At 37.1% G+C, this 19,925-nt stretch overlaps 1 protein-coding gene across 4 annotated transcripts in view; it reads left to right on the top strand.

The window, feature by feature from the left end:
* KIF21A (kinesin family member 21A) overlaps positions 1–19,925 on the top strand; it is a 165,165-nt gene that overhangs the window by 253 nt on the left and 144,987 nt on the right. The gene's annotated exons all lie outside the window — the stretch shown is intronic.

Below are 19,925 nucleotides of genomic sequence, written 5' to 3'. Positions count from 1 at the left end.
AGAGGTGGCCCGGCGGGGGGCCGGCGGCTCTGGAACCCGAGGCGGCGGGTCTCCGCCGGCCTGGCGCGCGCGGCCGAGTGCTGGCTGGGAAAGCTCCCGCCCTCGGGCCCCGGGAGTTTGCAGGTGACTGGCAGCTGCGCGGCGCCCGGTCCCGGGGGCGCCTGACTCCTCTAGGAGGAGAAGCCGTCGCCGCCCGCCCCAGCCTGGTCGCGCCCCCGAGGAACAGTTGCCTCAGGTTCGGCCGCCTTGGGCGATCGCCTGTTTGGCTTTGCCCGGAGGAGCTGCCCCTCTCCTGGGCTGTGGTTCTCTTCTTATATTTGTAGCGTGACTGTCTTTACGTGTACCTGCAACTCCGGCCTTCGGAGGCAGGAGACAAAGCCTTACAACGGTGGGGGTCTAGATTTCTGTGCAAATGGACGTCTCGTTAAGCATCGGCGGGGACTAGATAGCACCAGCGTGTGGGTATTATTTCTGGCGTTGGGAGGGATATTATATTTAAGTGAAAATTCCCTGGTGCTAGGTCTGTAGAAGGAAGAAAACTCCTCAGCAAGTGTAAGGGTTAAATGGGTGACTGGGTGAAAAAGAAACATACTGAGGTTCAGCAGGGTGGTTACAATATAAAATTACATATGCCTGGGTGAGAGTTTTGAAATACTAGATACATCAAAATTGTAATTTGGTCAAGGACAGATACACGAGTATTGAATGTAATTTGGATTGTTGATACATATCAAGAAGCAGAGCTCTGACAGTTGCTCATGGAAAATTGCAACATCATCGCTGAAATATTAATGAAGCCTTCATGGTAGAGTAAGTGGCGTTGCTTTTACAGCTCTTATGGTCTGTGAATTCGTTTCTCTTTATGTATACATTAAAGATTTATAAAAATAATCTGTCCTCTGAGAAATTATTTTTAAAAATTTTCTACCCTTGTAGTCTTTCTGAAAAGTTATTCTTCAAATCCTATCATGTCAGTATTTCTATAGCTATTTTAGTGACAAATCTTGGTTATAGAAATGGTAGTTTTATATATACCGTGTATCTTTAATCATCTAAAGAATAAAATGAATTTTAAAGATTTTTTTTTCATTCCCTTTACAGACCAGGAGATGGCCACCCATGGAGGTGACTGTTTTATGACTGTTTAGAACCACCTGTTACAAAGCTTTTGAAGTTTTAATTTGGCCTTCTTGGTTATTCTAGGGCTACTTATCCAATTGCCGGATTAGTTTGTTTCTCCTGTTTACTGCTACTACCTCTCTTTTGGCCTTTTAATGCTTGTTAGTGACTGTACATGGCAGATGAAGGGGAGAGAAAAAGAGGAAACCCAGTAAGATGCAGTTTTGTTAATTAGCAGGTCTGGTCAAGGAGGGTAAAGAAGGAGTGTAAAATAGTAATGAAAACAACAACAACAACAAAAAAGAGAATTGGCTGTCAGAGAAACTGTTGTTAGAGAGTTAATATTTTTTTAATCTGTGAATTCTCTAGAATATCACAGGGCAGTTTATTGAGCATGCTTTTAAAACTGACGCTGCTTGCAGTGGCGGCTAACAGAGTCATGAATCACCCTAAAGTGATGTTGACAGATAAATAACTTATACTTGGTTTTGGTATGCATGTTAGCACTTTTTTAAGGGAATATGTGTGGGTCTGTTTGTTGGGGAAAGGCTTTATAAAAACACGTTGTGAAGTAAGCCACATTGTGAGGATCGTTTTTTTTTTTTTTTTCCATTAAATACATTGTCTGAATAGATTGACTCTCTAAACTTACTTTGCATAGGATAAAAATAGCTTATATAGCACTTTGGCATTTATAAAGTGTGTGGACATATGTTTTCATTTAAAACAAATATTTATTGAACATAAAATCCCATCTCTTTTGCCCTAATTTCTGAGCTAAAAATAGCAATAATTATTGGCCACATAGCATGTGCCAGGGTCAGTGCTGTGTGTTAAGATGTTTTACGTCCTGTGAAATTGCATTTACTCATCAAAACAATCTTTGACTTAGGTCCTGTTATTATTATGGCCATTTTATAGGTGAGACAGAAAGATTAGGTCAACTTCCCCAAGTTAAACTGGTAGCAAGTGGCAGAAACAGAGTTCTAACCCAGACAGCTTGACTCTAGAGCTCAAGTTCTTAACCATTAAACCTACATAGGTGTGAGGCAAGAATATGCTTCGCAAAACTTTACTTAGCTTAAGGTCACTTGCCTCTTCCTGGTTCTGAACTAGTTTAATTACAAATTAATGACTTTGACAGGATATTCATACCTCGATATTCCTAGAAAAGGTGGAGCTCAGAAAGGGGGAAACTGAACTTACCTAAACTATTTCCTCCGATTTTTTAATCTTTCCGGTGACCTCCAGTCTTACCTTCCAGTTTGTGATAGACTTCATCAGCAGGATAAATAAATCAACACATAGACACAAATGATCAGGGCACGTGACTTACTTTTCCCCTTCAATGAATAATGTAATAACAAATAATAGAGAGTTGACTCTGCTTATGTAAATGCACAGTGTCCTAGAGGTTCTTGTGTTTAATTAGATATGGAGACTTATCAGTATGTTGAAGCTGATGACTCTATTTTAGGTTTCTCAAAATAAGTGCATGGGTCATATACAGCTTTGGGGAAAAGAAGTTAAACAGAAAGTTTCTCATTTAGGAAGAACATTTTAAATTCAATTTCTGAAAATGCCTTTTGGCAGAGTATATCTGAGGTGTTCTATAGGGTATCTTTCATTGTGGTAGGTATGGATTCAGATCACCCTCCCTGCTCCGCTATCTAACCCCATGTGGCTATCGAGCACTTGAATTATGATTAATGCTGTAACTGAACCAAACCTGGTTCCACTTTCCCAGTGCACAGCAAAGCCAATTTACTGACACCAGGTTGTGGTGAAGTAAAGTACAACTTATTGCAAGGCATACCCACTCTGGGGCCAAGCAAGGAGAATGGGCAGCTCATGCTCAAAAGACCCAAAGTCCCTGATGGCTTTCGGGGAAGGGTGTTTAAAGGCAAGGTGAGGGAGAGGGTCTCAGGGTGTGTGATCAGTTGTGGATATCTTTCTGATTGGTTGGTGGTGAGGTAATAGGGTGGTATTTCAGGAGTTAACATCATCAACCTTCTGGTTCCAACCGGCCTGGGGTCTGTCTACCTGCTTGTGGTCAGCATGCAGTTAACTTCCTCCACCTGCTGGGGGTTTTAGTACCTGTAAAACCACTCAGGGATGTGGCTCAGAATATTATCTATAGCCCTTGAGGAACTAAGGGCCCTTGACTTTGTTTTAATAAAAATAAAACTATTATTATTTTGTCTTGCTTGACTGTTTTCTTTTGTGTCTGCATTACTCTGATTAAATATGCTCTTTGGAACTTGGGGAAGGCCTAGGAGGCTAAAGCTTTTCTACAAACAAGAGGCCAGGGACATGGGGAGGGGTGTCTGTCCCCAGGAAGACCCTGCAGGGTCCTGCTTGGTTTCACCACAACTGAGAAACTAAATTTTAATTTTTATTTAATTTTAGTTAAATTTAAAAGCTGTCCTTCATTTAGTTTTTGGAAAGCTTCTAGGTATTCTTGGAACAGTGTGGCTATGTGGACCTATCTTTTATCTGTAAAGTTTATGAAATGTAAATACTTATAAAGTATTTCTGATGAAAATTTAGCCTACTAATTGACATGTATTGTCTGTGTAATATATATTTTCATAAATCATATATATATGATTTTAAAAACTTAGTATGAAAAATATATCAATCTTTTTATTACATGTTAAAATGATAGTGTTTTGATATGTTGAGTTAAATAAAATATTAAAATTAATTTCATCTATCTCTTTTTCCTTTTTAAAAATGTGACTACCAGAAAATTTAAAATTAAATATAATGTTGCTACCATTATATTTCTATTGGATAGTGCTGCTCTATAGTTTACAAAAATGTGAGGAAGAAGTATAGAATAAAAATGTTCATAGCCACCGCATCATAGATCTGGTATTTTCTGTAGATCAAGAAAATACCAAAATATTGGGTGTCTGGTTTTAGAGTGGTTAAATATATACACATATGCACGTATCTATGCACGTATGTACATGTAAGATTTGATTTAACAGCAACATTTTTTCCCTCTGGGTGCATAGGTGTAGAAAGTTATCGATAGTAGACTGATGGTAGCTGACTTCCTAGAAAATGTACTAAGTTCATAAATGTCACCTACAAAATTGAGCAATTTTTAGTGTATATTCTATTTTTATTGTCTAAGTAGTATACTGAATTGAACCATTCAGTTAACTTAAAATAGTAAACTCAAACATTTTGAATTCTAAATCTAAGACTTTATGAAATGATGTGGTGAAGGAAAGTACAGTGTTTGTTGCAAGGCGCCAACCGTGGGGCCAAGCGAGGGGAATGGGCAGCTCACGCTTTCCCTTTTTCCCACTATGTCTGAATGCTGACATAACATTTGAAACATTTCCCCCAAGAATTTTAGCTTGCAAAATATGTCAAGAGCTGAAAGAAAATGGAGATACAGAAAGGACCATTGTGTTTTCATGTTATTATCTATATGTGGTTGTGAGCTACAATTTTTTTCTTGGCTTTGGCAGAGAGCAGGACATATCCTTGACAGTGAGTTTGGATTAGTGTGTAATGTTGTCTAATTTACTGTGTTTTTACCTTACTACAGCACTTTTAAGAAGTGGCATTGCTCAGCTAGCTTAAGTGCTGATTGGATAGTCAAAAGCTCTGTTTTGGCTCTGCCACTGGCACTGATTTGCAGTGTGACCTCCCTGAACTTTTCTTTTCCCTCATGCTGAGATGGCAGTGTAAAGGTATTAAGGGTTATAAGAACCTTTCCACATGCAGTCTGTTAAATATGTGATTTTTTTGTTGTTAGCCAAACTGTCGGTACTAACGGTGCCTCTATATTGACAGGAAGGACCTATTTTAACATTTCAAACTTGACTTTCCCACAATATGTTTATCGTGGGTACTGTTGTTACTTAAGAGGAAACATTTAGACTTTTGTGGTCTCTTTGTCCAATTCTGGCTGTAATACAAATATGCAGTGTTTTATTTAATCTACATTAAAACCCTATGAGGTAGGCTGGATAGATACTATCCCTCTTATACAGATGAAAAAGTGAGTCTCAAAGATACTAGGTGAACTGTTCAAGGTTTCTCAGCCACTAAATACCAGAATTGGAACTCAAACTCAAGCTTCTGGTACCTGTTTCTCTGTCCTTAAAAATATTTCCAAATGTTTTCAAAATATTGGGTTGACCAAACAGTTCATTTGGGTTTTTCCATAAGATGTTATGGGAAAACCCGAGCAAACTGTTTGGCCAACCCAATACTTCACATACTAGTTTCAATGTAATAAGGATCTTTCAAGCTGAAACACGAATATACACGAGGTAAATTATTTGAAACAATCTAATGTTTAGAGAATGTAGAGGCAGATGAGCAAGGCTTTTAGAAATATTTCATGGAAACAGGTGGTTATCTGCTGTTGGTAATTTGTTTATTCCTTTCTTCATGCATCAGACATTTATCATGTGCCAACTATGTGCTGGACACTTTCCTACCACTGAGGATACACGACATACATGACAGACATGGTCCCTGCTTTCATGGAGCTTAGACCTAGCAGTGTGAGCCTCTTTTAAATGCACAAACTATGTAGGACCTAACGCTAAACATATCAACAGCACAATTAGAAATTAAAGACAATTGTTGCAGTTTAGTTTTTATTTGTCTCATTTTTTATAGCATTTTTTTAGTTCATATATTCCTCAAGAACAGTGATTTAAAAAACAAAAATGATGGCCTACTTCCAAGCATATTTCATATAAAAATTGAACTCCAAAGCCTGTGCATTAGAAGAATATTATTTCTATCTTTGTATGTATGATATAACATGTATGCTCTACCTATGTCTTCGTATTTGGATAATAAAGTAAGGGAAATGAAAGAGAGGAGACTAAAGAGCTTGTAGATGATGTGAGCTGAAAGTCAGTGAAGTTATTTATTTAAATATGAGCTGATACTTTTTCTTCAGATAAAGTTTATTACATTTATAGTGGGGTAGGTCTGATTGTCATTTGGAACTCCACAGAAGTTCAGATTTCATGTCTATTTGTTACTACCCCTTGAGCTCTTACCTGCTAATTAGTTAATATTTTGGTGCATAATTATGGGGTAGTAAATGATGCACTAGAAATTCCAGTTTAGTGAAGCCATGAAAGCAGAAATTATCTTGGTAGTTAATTTCATAATCTGCCCAATCTTCCAGTTCTCATCCATTTCTCCTTGAAGAAGTGAACTTGGAATATCCCTTATTATGGATGTTTTCTTGCAAGACATGTTACAGCTTCCCTGTGTGACCCTGAATTATAAATGGTTATTTTCTGTCAACATTAGACATGACTTATCTAAGTTTCAGATTAGGAAGGAAAATACATCAATGAAAATGCATGCTAGATGACATAATTTGTATTCAGTGTATCATTAGAATAATTTTATTAAAAATAAGATGGATGTTTGTTAGTTTCAGTGCTTCTCTCTGGAGAGCGGATTTGTGAATTCTGTCTTTGAACTTGGTTTCCCAGTGGATTAACTATTTAATCTTCTCAGGGTGTTAAAACAGTTTTCTTGTGGCTCAGGCTTTATTTGAAGCAAATGACAGACAAGCCAAAGGGGACCATTTTGATGACCTCCTACAATTATTATAAGATATTTCTTAATGTTTAAGAATTATATTTGAGGTTCCTTTGTTCTTAGTTTTTTTGAAATTATTAGACATTTATATATTGAACATAACTTTTAGTACCTCTATAATTATTGGATTTAAAATAGATTTTAAAACTGAGAGGGACCTTGAAGGGACTAGCTGGTTGAGGCCCCCTCTTTAAGATGATTGAGGTAATAATAGAGACACTGAGCAGAGGGAATTGCTTGAAGTTCCACAACTAGCAGCTCAAGTCTTCTGTTGACTGTTGCTGTGGATTTTCTAGGACTTCATGTTTTGCTGGCAGACATCTCAGAAATAGAATAAATTTATATTTTATAAACTACAGTTTTAATCCCTTAAGTGCTCCCTTTAAAAGTTTAACTTGATATTTCAGTGAGTGCTCCCAATCTCAGTGCCCATTATTTTGGCTTTGTGATTGCTTCAATTCTAGAAACTAGACCAGTGATTCTAAAAAGGACCCCTTAAGAGGTAGAGAGAGAGGGATCCCTGGAGTAGAAATCCAGGTCTACATTTTGAGGTTCCTATTATATTAAAATGTGAAGAAATGCCAGAACTAGGTTTTAAAAATAATATAGACTGTTTTCAACATATACATATAACATATTAATGCTTTAACAACCACCATGGAAATATAATGTCTGTGAAGCTTAATTTGGAAATAGTATTAATCATGTAAATAGGAGGATTTTGTGAATGCTAGGCCTGGGACATGTGGCCTTTCCCTCTCCCCTCACCTTGGTTCTTAAAACTTTTTTTTCCCTACCCCAACAGATTTGAGGATTATAGCACATTCCAGTAATAATGGCAGCCTCACTATGGAAGGATGGCTGGTGGGTGGGGAAAGGTAGAGGTAGGGTAGGGTCAGTGTGGTATATTTATTGGGATCTGGAATTGGAGCTGGAGGTAGAAATCTGAGTGGTTTAAAAAAAAAAAACACTTTTGAGTATTACTTCACTAGAAAGGTGGTTCTTAAACTTTTAAATAACATCTCAGTCCCTCCTATCCTTATTTTAGAAGGAAGTAAAGGATACAATACATTTTGGCCATACTGGAGGCCTTTCATCCAAAAATTATCCTAAATCCTACCTCTACTTGAAGCTTTTCTAGACTTCATGCAGGGAAATTTCTGCATTTTGGGGCCGCAGACCTTCTTTATGTGATTCTCTCTCTCTCTCTCTCTCTCTCTCTCTCTAAAATTCCAGTGGGAGAGGTGTACACAATATTATGATTTTCACTGTTCAGCTTGAAATGTCCCTCAAACTGAGAGAATATTTGACATTTTTTAAAAAGAAGGTGCTAATATACTGACAGCACTATTACAGTAGAACATTTGAAGGACATTGGGGTTATTGAATTGAAACAAGCTGATATCTACATGTCCAGATTTGGAATGAAGGTCATTCAGGATTTAGCCCCAGGCTAACTTACTTGGGTACTATTTAGAGCAAGGAAACCAAGAAATTTTTCAAACTTGGTTTTAGAGAGGTGGGCATCATGAACCCACCCAGGGGCTAAATCAAGGACAGCTAAAAGTTTATTTCGTACTCTTTGGATCTCTTAGTATGTAGTAAAATTTTAGTTTTCGAGATTGGATTTGACCTTATTCTCAATTTGGGGGAGCTATGTCTATCACTTAGGCACGACAATATCAGTTCCTCTGAGTAGGATGAATGAATTATATTTTTTCAGAGTAGATATTCACATTATTTGACACAGCTACATAGAATAAATAAGAGGCTTTTTCTTTCAGCAAACAGGAATAAGAAACCTTGGAAAGGGTCAAGCTGTAGTTAATTATTATGATGTGGTATGTTGATCACATGGTGTACTAATGAGGCATAGGGCACCTCTGCCCTCAGTTGTATGCCTTATAATGTTAATTTACTTTTTTAGATCAAAATTCATTCATTTATGACATAATTATTGAATGTCTGTTGTGTACTGGAATCACATAAGTTGGAGGCATTAAAGCAATTGGAAACGATGTGATATAATAGAACAAACATTGGATGATTAGAAAACTGTTTTGGTCTTACCAAACAATGATAAACTTGGCTTTGTGTATAGATAGTTATCCACCTACCTCAGTGGACTCGGGTAAAGAACAACAGAGACAACCGTGGGAAAGCATATGGAAAATGGTTTTTACACAAACACAGGCAGTAATACTATTAGAGATGAGTTTGATGTATAACCAACAATGAATATATTGGTTATATTCCAAACTCTAGCAATTAGATTAGTCATTCTCTAATATGTAAGCCATAACTTGAATTTGCAAAGTACTTTATAGGTGTTGTGTCTGTTCTCTTGCTTTTTAAGTGCCTATTACTACAACATGAATGTAACAAAAATGCATATAAATACTTCCAAAAACCTTACTTTACCCAGTCTCCTAGTTTTCATTTTGTTTTCAACATGTAAATCACATACTATCCTTCTCTATCTTACCAAATTCCTTTTTATATAGTTTAGTAAAATCCACCTTTTTTTTTTTTTTTTTTTTTTTTTTTTGCGGTACGCGGGCCTCTCACTGTTGTGGCCTCTCCCGTTGAGGAGCACAGGTTCCGGACGCGCAGGCTCAGCGGCCATGGCTCACGGGCCCAGCCGCTCCGCAGCATATGGGATCTTCCTGGCCCGGGGCACGAACCCGCGTCCCCTGCATTGGCAGGCGGACTTTCAACCACTGCACCACCAGGGAAGCCCAAAATCCACCATTTTTATTCTTTCCTTTCTCTTCTCACACAACACTTTCAGTTGGTATGGTTTTTAGTGTTTGTAAAGTTACTACTATATACTTTGTGAGATTAACAATAATATTGTTATATTTTCCATTAGTTGCTTAACCTGATGTAAGACAACGATGACTAAATTGGTTAATAATAGTGTGAATTTTCGTTCTGAATTGGCTTGCACCAGATTTTTGAAAATGTTGCTAATGCTTTCCTTGCTGCATCTCATCAACCTTGGCAACAATACACTAAACCAAGTTGTGGGTTAAAGAGCGTTGTAAGGAGTAAACCGAGTAAAAAGACTAGAAGTAACAAAAACACAGAATTTAAAAAATATATTTACATTTTCTATAAATTTTTTTTCTGGCACCTAGAGCTGATGGGCAATGTTCCTGCAGAGTTCATTGATAGATGTATGTGAAAACTTAGCTGAAAGCATTTTAAAACAAGGCTGATACTTAGAAGCAGAAAATAGATCTTGCACGCGTAGTCTGTCTCCAAAATCAGCTTTTAATTTCATAAGTTATTTTTATTTGATTTTTTTTCTGTTATTGAAATAATGTAATCAAATTAGAAAAAGTATCTGGGAAAAGATGAGAAAAGCAATCAATCATTGTTTACCACCATGATATAATTACTACTAGCATTTTGTATATTTATTTTTAATCTTTTCATATGTGTACTTATATATATATATATATATATATTTTTAAAGAGCGTCTTTTAATTAATTAATTTATTTATTTATTTACTTTTGTCTGTGTTGGGTCTTCGTTTCTGTGCGAGGGCTTTCTCTAGTTGTGGCAAGCGGGGGCCACTCCTCATCGCGGTGCGCGGGCCTCTCGCTGTCGCGGCCTCTCCCGTTGCGGAGCACAGGCTCCAGACGCGTAGGCTCAGTAGTGGTGGCTCACGGGCCTAGTCGCTCCGCGGCATGTGGGATCCTCCCAGACCAGGGCTTGAACCCGTGTTCCCTGAATTAGCAGGCAGATTCTCAACCACTGCGCCACCAGGGAAGCCCTACTTATATATTTTTTTAAATTGCTGCAATGTGTATACACTTTTATAGCCTGATATTTACCACTTTATGGAGTAAAGCGTAAGAATTTTTCCATGTCTTTATATTAAAGAAGGGCATTTTGAGTTAACATGCTAAATATTACACATCATCTGCCTTATTTCATTAATTCAATTCAGTTTCTGTTAAATTCCATGTATCAAAAAGTAATTTAATTGTCAAGCCTTTACTGTCTAATAAGGTTGTTAATTTCATTTTCTAAGAGTTGTGCAGTGTTTTATGTTTCTTGGTAACGGTTTCATTTCTACTGATGAGCAAAAAGTCTACAAATGACTATTTCTTGGAATTGAAGGGGGAGGGTAGTGCTTCTTACCCAGAATATATGATTAAATGTTATGGTACTGAGGATGCTTTTCAGAAAAAGATGTATTGATAATAAAATTTTAAATTTTTCAGCTATATCTATAGCAACATAAATAATGTATTAGTATAATACGCTTTCACTCAACACATTAGTCTAAGCCACTGATGGTAAAGTAAATCAAACACAGATCTATAACCATGAAACTTGAACTTGAAAATCAGTGCATATCTAAAGTGTTTTATTTTGCTTGTGTTCACCTAATTCAACACTAAACAATTTTGTTTGAGCAGCCTGTTGGTAATGTAGTCTGCATCTGTCCTGCCGTAAAATGGAAGTTGTTCACTGCTGATAAAACATGAGATTACAGATTTCATTCCTAGTTATTTGGCCTGCCACTTAAGGTTAATTCAGATGTGACATGTGTGACATTTTCAAGTCTCAATTTACAAAATGATGCTTTTGAATTTTAGTTTGCCAACTTGGCATTAGATTGGCAACATTCCATCTGTCCTTGATTATATTCTTAACTATTTTGTTACATAAGTGTAATTGGACTGTTAACTTTGTAGCAGATTCAGTTCCTGTCTTTGAGTATAGGGTTTCCTTAGTTTTCTTTGGTTCTTAATTTTGTACTAACTTAGTATAACTCGTCATAATTTTATTTACCTTTGCATGTGTTCTGTGACTGCAGCTCTCAACATAGAGTAACTCAAAGACTGTTGATGATTTTGCAGTTTTAAATTTGAGCACATTTTGACATCAGTTTTTGTGGTTTCATTTTATATGTTTCAATATTAGGAGTCTACCTTGTTCTATTTAAAAGTAGCTGTAAAGAAATCGTTATTGTGTGCTGTGTATACTGATGATCGTAAGTCCAGTTGATTTCAGTGTGATGGTAATAAGGCCAAGATTACGAATTTGATCTTTAATTTTTTGGCTGCTTTGGGTCTTTGTTGCTGCACCTGGGCTTTCTCTAGTTGCAGTGAGTGGGGGCTACTCTTTGTTGCGGTGCGCAGGCTTCTAATTGCCATGGCTTCTCTTGTTGCGGAGCACGGGCTCTAGGCACGCGGGCTTCAGTAGCTGCAGCACGTGGGGTCAGTAGTTGTGGCTCGCGGGCACTAGGGTGCAGGCTCAGTAGTTGTGGCATACGGGCTTAGCTGCTCCGCAGCATGTGGGATCTTCCCGGACCAAGGCTCAAACCCATGTCCCCTGCATTGGCAGGCAGATTCTTAACCACTGTGCCAGCAGGGAAGTCCCTTTGCTGCTTTTTAATGTAACCTTTAGAATTATAATAAATACTGCATCTCAGAAGTAGCAGCTGGATATTAGTGAGGATGACTCAGTACAAATTAGTTAATGCTGGTGAAAAATACTGCCAACCATGTTCCAGAATTTTCATCCCCTTCCTTAGATTATTATGACTGAAAATATTTTATATTCAATGTCTATAGGAACTCCAGGAAATATTGTTATATTCAAAGTCTACAGGGGCTCGATAAGAGAAAATGACCTACCTCATATGTTTGTTGTAAGAATTAAATAAGATAATATATGTAAACCCTTATACTACTGGTACTTAGTAAATGTTTTGTAAAAAATAGTAGCATTGTCATTTTAGTTGCATTATTTTTCTCTCCTCAGTACCTTTGAGTTTCTTGGTCAGTTCCAAATAAAGCCACAAGTAAATCAGAGTAGTGTTATTTGCCCCACTTGCCCATTAGTTTGAAATTTGTTTTGCTGCTCCAAACTTAAATGCCTATGCTTTTTGGGTCATAGCTTTCCCTGTAACCTCCTATTTTATTTGTCCAGACTTGGCTTCTGTCTTGGTTTCCTGATTTATATCCCCTTTCTCATACCTTGAATCCAAATCCACTCAGTTAAGTGAAATTATTGGAAGCCCCCTTTCTGTGGAAGGAAAACATCCCTTTTTTTTCCAACTGGGGTGTCCTTCAACTCATGTGGGCCACTCAGAATGGGAAGCCACCACCAGGTTGAATCTACTTTTGTACATGTGCTGGCACTGATCAAGCCTGAGTCACCCTGGACCTCACTTCACTTCCATGTCACCTAGGCCCCTGGCCAGGCTAGCTGTCCAACTTTCTTCCTTAACCCATGCCAGCCTGGAGGCCCCAGTATGTTTTGAGACAGATTTTACCTGAGATCAAGAAGCTGTGATTTTGGTAGGGGACTGACATGAAACACATACGCACAGATACACACGACCCCCCCCACCGCCAAAAAGATAAAATCCACTAGAAGTTGATAAATCTGGCCAATATAGTATAAAATATATTAATGTTAATAAACAAAATATTGAATAAATTGATATTTGTTTTTTAATCTCAGTTGATGGAAAAGATTCTCAACTTGTACCTATGATATTTTGGTCAAAAATGATATATTGGAATTATCAGGAAACTTTGAAGTTTTGAGACATCATTTATGGCGCTCTTGATTGACATTCTGAAATGTAAAACTTTGGTCACTCCTGAACTGTGCCTACCTTCACATTGATATGAAAATGTTCTTTTGGCTTCTGCTGTGGCCATATAACATATGTACAGTGATGGACTGGCATCTCAATTTGGGTAAAGCTGTCCATAGACTGTGTGTTGAGCTAGGCCAGGCCACTTGTACGCACTCTGCAATTGCTCAGTATGGGACTGGCACATCTAGGTGAGTTGGCCATTGCTTTTTCTCATAGCAGCTTCACTGACAATGAGATGGGATAGGCAAGAAGAGTAATGTTGAGGGATCAAGGGCACTGATTCTTTATTTTTTTTTTTTGCACATAAAGGGTTTATTTTAAATGTTTTAAGGATAGGATAGAGTTACATCATAATTATAAAAATTACTTACAGAATGAACAGATTTATATTGTTTATACTTCTAAATGCAGAGAACAGGGAACTGTCTACACATTGTATAAAATAAAATGAAAATTAAAAATGAATTCAAGCTTGAAAGATGAGGTCATTTACCTAATATTAAAATGCGAACACAAAGACCTCTGAACTATACACATTCGTTCGAACTGCACTAATGATGGAAAATACAAAAAGCGCAGCATTTCCAAGGAACCACAGACATTTTGACCATAATTATTTTCTGTTACAATAATTCCTGTTTTGTCTTTGAAGAACTGTCTTTTTTTTTTTTTTTTTTTTTAAGACAATCAGCTTCAAGAATGTCTTCAGGCACTACAATTTGTGACAATCAAAACAGTCTTCTAATGGGTCCACAGCATTCAGAGATTCAAGCCCAATGCACTTCAGGGTTTGGCATGTAAAACAATAATAGAAATGAAATCTGGTTTAGAAGCAACTGTGATTGTTTTAAGAATGCACAGTCCCTTCAAATGCTGCATGACATACACAACTGGTAAATCACCTTCTGTTGGCACTACATTTGCTTCACCAGTGCATCTTTATCCTACAACCACTGAAACAGCACAGTTAAGCAAATATACAGAAACTGAAAACAAATAAAAACAAAGATAGAAAACAAAAAAACCTAAATATATTTAACATGCAATTTTAGTTAGTTACATTGAACATTCTACTTAGAATAGAGCATGCAAAAAAGGATGGTCTGCTTTTAAGGTTTTCCTTTGAAGCTTTACATGGCAGCATTCTAGATTAAAAGCATCATGGCTCCCAGTATTCAGTATCCATCAAGGAACTTCCAAAAACTGGTACATCTCTCTTTTTTCTGGGTTCACATTCTTTATTATCCCTTTACCCCATCCCTGCCTTACTTTTATTTTCCCTTGCAGCATGGCTTATTGAAAAGAGCATAGACTTTAGAGTCACAAAGATTGGAGTTCAGAATTTTAGAACAGCCACTCAACCTTTATGACCCTTAGTTTTCTCCTGTGTAAAACAGAGTTAATACCTTCTTTATAGGGCTGTTAAAATTATATAACTGTAGGGCTTCCCTGGTGGCGCAGTGGTTGGGAGTCCGCCTGCCGATGCAGGGGACGTGGGTTTGTGCCCCGGTCCAGGAGGGTCCCAAGTACCGCGGAGCGGCTGGGCCCGTGAGCCATGGCTGAGGGGCCTGTGCGTCCGGAGGCTGTGCTCCGCAGCGGGAGAGGGCACAACAGTGAGAGGCCCGTGTACAGCAAAAAAAATAAAAAATAAAAAAATTATATGACTGTTGTAAATGCATTGCATTTAGAAGTGCTTGGGAGATGTCAGATTCTTTTTTCCTTTTTTAGTTATTGTTCCTTCCTTCTTCTTACCACCTCTATCCTCTCTCTCTCTCTCTCTCTCTCTCTCTCTCTATATATATATATATATATATATATATGTAAATAATATATTTAAATCTCTTCCTCTTCTGGTTAAGACTTGTAGTGACTAACCACTATTTCTTTCTAATCACTTCGAGGTATGGATAATTCCTTTGGTGAGCTCTTGTCCTCCTTCTTAGTTTCTCTGTGAAGTGGAGATCATAAGAATACTAATCTCATATGATAGTTATGAGAATTAACTGGCATATTTATAAAGCACTCAGAACAATGCTTGGCATATATAGGCCTCAACAGATATCAATTGTAGTCATTCACTTGCAAAAATTTCTTTCTTTAGCAGGGATTCTTTCAAGTCTTTACTTGGGGAACCTTTTTACAATTTATTATGTCTCTCTCTAACGATGATGAAAAGGGATAATGTGGGGTGGGAGAAATAGGGAGAGACACAAACTTTGAGTTACAAGGTGAATAAGTCCTTGGGCCCTAATGTATAACATGGTAACTAAAGTTGATAACGCTGTATTGTATAGTTGAAATTTGCTGGGAGAACTTAAGCGTTCTTACCAAAAAAAAAAAAAAAAGGCAAATATGTGAGGTAATGAATGTGTAAATTGATGGGAGGAACCTTTCACATGTTTATGTATATCAAAATCATCATAATGTAAACTTTAAATATCATAATTTTATTTGTCAGTTATATCTCAATAAAGCTGTAAAAAAGGATGATAATAGTGCATTTATGTTAGATAATATATGACATCATGTTACCAGCTGATGTTATTAGCATTGTATTTATATGGTAGAATGGATGTCTTGGTTTGTTGAATACACTGAGTTGTGAAAGTCAAGACAGATCATTATGCTTTCTTGACCAGGTTGAATAAAATATTTTCTTAGTCTTTGTCCTCTGTTGTAAGTAAGGAATTACATTCCTTTCTTGTTTATCTGTAAGGACATGGGAATACTTATTGATTTCCAACTGCTTACCTGGCAAGGTGAGCTGACCGACATGTTAATCCTTAAACTGCTTAAGTATATTGCTTGTTGTATCATTAACCTGAGCACACTCTACGTATGCCAAGAGTTTTTACTAAGACCCCAAAAGTGACCAGAAATACACACATACTCATGCCCTCACGCATATGTATATATGCACACACCCTCACACATGTACCTATACATACATGCTCACATACATGTATACACACATACATACACACTCATTTTATATATAAGCTGTGGGAGAACATCTTACTATTTCCACACCTGATGTGAGGTAATTGAAAGATTTGATTGAGGTGACAGAGTTCTTTTGCTAACTTAAGACATTTGATTAATTTTGGCATTCCTTTTTTAGTAGTTCATATTATGAGACATGTCATTTTGCAAATTTTTAGTTTAATTACTATGATTAGAGAAGAATAAAATCAATTTGTGACTCTTTTTTTCCTTAGAACCTTATTCAATAATCAGGTCTTCCATTTTTATGCAATATTAGCTGCTGAAACCTTTGACTAGATGACTAGTTTTGTTTGCATTGAAAAATAAGTTTCTGATACAGTATCAACAAACAAAGTCAGAAACACAAATGACCCTGAAAACAAGTTTCACTTTTTTTTTTTTTTTTCCCTTTGCAGTACGCGGGCCTTTCACTGTTGTGGCCTCTCCCGTTGCGGAGCACAGGCTCCGGACGCACAGGCTCAGGGGCCATGGCTCACGGGCCCAGCCGCTCCGCGGCGTGTGGGATTCTCCCGGACCAGGGCACGAACTTGTGTCCCCTGCATCGGCAGGCGGAGTCTCAACCACTGCGCCACCAGGGAAGCCCAAGTTTCACTTTTTAAAATAAACCTGTTTAGAACACAAACTTTATTGAACTGGTAAAATAAATACCTTTTGTGTCCTTCACAAATTGGTTTACTGTGAAATGAAACACTGTGATAACAAATGAAGTTAAAAAATATGTGGTAGAAAGTTAAGTGAACTACTGAAGATGACTTAAGACAGCCTTAAAGCTTAAGACAAGCCCGACTTGCTGTCTTTGACAAGCAGAAAAATACTCCAAATATCAGTTATCAAAATAATAAACGCAGCAGTAGAGATAGAATAATGTAACTGAGGATGGATATTCTTCAAAATCATGTTAGATTCCCGACCCTTGCTTATGTATTTGTTTTCTGTACATTCAAAGAACCATGCTCTCTATTTTATGTGAAAAAAGGATGCAATAACAGGAATTTCTGTTGCCAAAAGCAGTCATCTTTGTGCCTTTTTTTGACTGTCAAATATGTTTATTTGTACATTACATAATTTTCCTTTTATGATTGAATCTTTTAAGATGAACTTTGGTGATGAAAGTAATGCTTTTGGACTTTGAGTTCAGATCTCTTCTGTTCCACTGACTCACTTTTAGGTGGCAGTGATGTAAGAGTAACCCTGTGAAAAAATAACGTGATGCTTCTCTATGACTCAGGTTTATCTATGTGTAAAGTGGATTATACTTCTGCTATGTAAATTACAGCCTCTTTGTAAAGTGTAGATAGTAAAAGTGTAAAAAGAAGGCTATTACTCCAAGCTCACTGTAAGCAAAACAGAAGTTACTTAAGTATATTTTGATATCTAAAATGGAGGAATAAAAGTGATTTGTGAGGATAATTAGTAACTCCCATCCCTGACCATTCTATTCAATTTGACCAAATAAATTCAATATACTTCAATTTAGTCCAGTTCAAATTCATTAGTTATTGAATCCCCCTGAAACTGTGTGCTCAATTTTGCACACTAAAATTGTTCACTCAATAAAACCCCACTAAAATTGTGCACTCAATAAAAAGTGCACTCAAAACACTTTGTTAGGCACTGGGAAATGCAAGATGAATCAGACGTGGAATTTGCCCTTGACAAACTCAGTCTAGTTGGGAGAGTCTTGCATGTCATTACAAGATGGCTTTCCCATGAAACATGACAACAATTAAGTTTAAACACATTATGTTCAAGTTATTAGAGTAGTTTACCTCTATAGCCATTGTGACCACATTAGCACACTTTCTAAAACAGAAAAATGACTCCTTATTTTCCAAAATAGTAATATAAACTCTTCTTAATAAATTTAAGTCCCATGACATCTAATCTTTCCCTTCTCCTAATTTTTAACATAGCCCTGTTCATCTATTTGCTTATTTCCCCTCTGTACTTATCCTTTGTAATCTTATCTAATTTTCATGCTCATTCCATTAAAAAAATCCGTTTCCATAAATTTCATCCTATTTTCATAAGATATTAATAGCAAAAATTTATTGACAACAGCTCATTCCCACATACAAAGACATGAATACATGCACATACATGCACATCTGTGCACACTCACATGTAAACACACATCCTTTTCCCATACAGTTAGTTAATAACTAATTCATTCAGAGTGGCTAGCTTGGATCTGAGTGAGGCAGGCAGCTTCTATGGAAAGTTTCCTAAAATATTCCATTTCTAAGAATAGTTTGAATAAAATTTAAAAGTCCCTTTGTTAATTGCATATCTTTTTCTTGTGTACATTACTTCATCAGTCCTAGTGTCCTTTGGGTAATAGGCTGTGTTTTTTTCAGGGGACTGATGATGATCTGTTTTATCTTTCAAGACCCAAAGACCCAAGCACTTTGAGCATTTAATATTGGTAGAGTTATAGTCTTCTAGATGTCCTTGACAGATATTATTCAGTCTTCTGTTAGATGTACCTTTCATAGTTGCCAGCTCTTGTTATAAGGAAGTGGCAGAAACAGGTTCCTAAAAGAAGACTGGGCTTTGACATCAAGAGACTTGTTTGAACCTGACTCCTTTCCTAGTTTTTAACCTTGGGTGAATTGTTTAAGCTGCCTGAACCTCAGTTTCCTCATCTGTAAAATGATACATACCTCATGGAATTATTCTTTTCTAAGGGTTCCTCTCCTGCCTAATTCTACTGTGTTTACATATGTGAGCCTAATGTACGATACATGATAGTTTGCTTTGTAAACAGGGGTTAGAGGTGCTGACCCTCCCCTCCACGCAGTCAAAAATCCTTGTATAACTTTACAGTCATCCTTCTTTATCTGCAATTCTGCATCCATGGTTTCAACCAACCTTGGACTGTGTAGTACAGTAGTACATGTTTATTTTAAAAATCCACATATAAGTCAACAGGCGTAGTTAAAACCCGTGTTATTCAAGGGTCAAGTGTAGTTGTCTTTAGTATCTTGGGTTAGAAGTGTAGTTGTCTTTAGTATCTTGGGTTAGTTTCTTTTCTTCCTCAAATGGATTTTGAATTATTTAAGAGTTAACGGTACTTTTATTTCTTCTTTGTCCTTCTCTGTGAAGTGCTTAACACATCAGTAGGCATGTCAGACTTGGTCCTCAACACCAGAGGAGAAAAATATAGTATACTCCTGATTATTATGAGACTTTAGTCAGTCTGTCAAAAATATTTGACAGCCATTGATGTTCCAGGAAGGGTGTTCTGGATGTGGAGGATATATTGATAGATGTGAGCAAGACAAGTGTTTCTACTTTCAAGGAGTTAACATTGGATGAGGATAGAGACAATAAAAATTAAAAAAAAAATTCAGATGCTGGTAAGTGCTGTGGAGACGATGAGACAATATGCTTGAGGATAATTGGCCTTGGCTGGGAAGGAGACATTTGAGTTAAAATGTGACTATTGAAAAGTGAGCCATGAGAAGATCTGAGAGAAGAGCATTCTAAGCAAAAGCAAGTGCAGAAGCCATGAAAAATAAGCTGACATGTTAGTGGAATAGTAAGAAGCAGGATAACCAGATACA

Source organism: Mesoplodon mirus (assembly GCF_964341445.2).
Source record: "Mesoplodon mirus genome assembly, chromosome: 11".
Classification (NCBI taxonomy): Eukaryota; Metazoa; Chordata; class Mammalia; order Artiodactyla; family Ziphiidae; genus Mesoplodon; species Mesoplodon mirus.
This window is presented reverse-complemented; position numbering and strand designations above follow the sequence as displayed.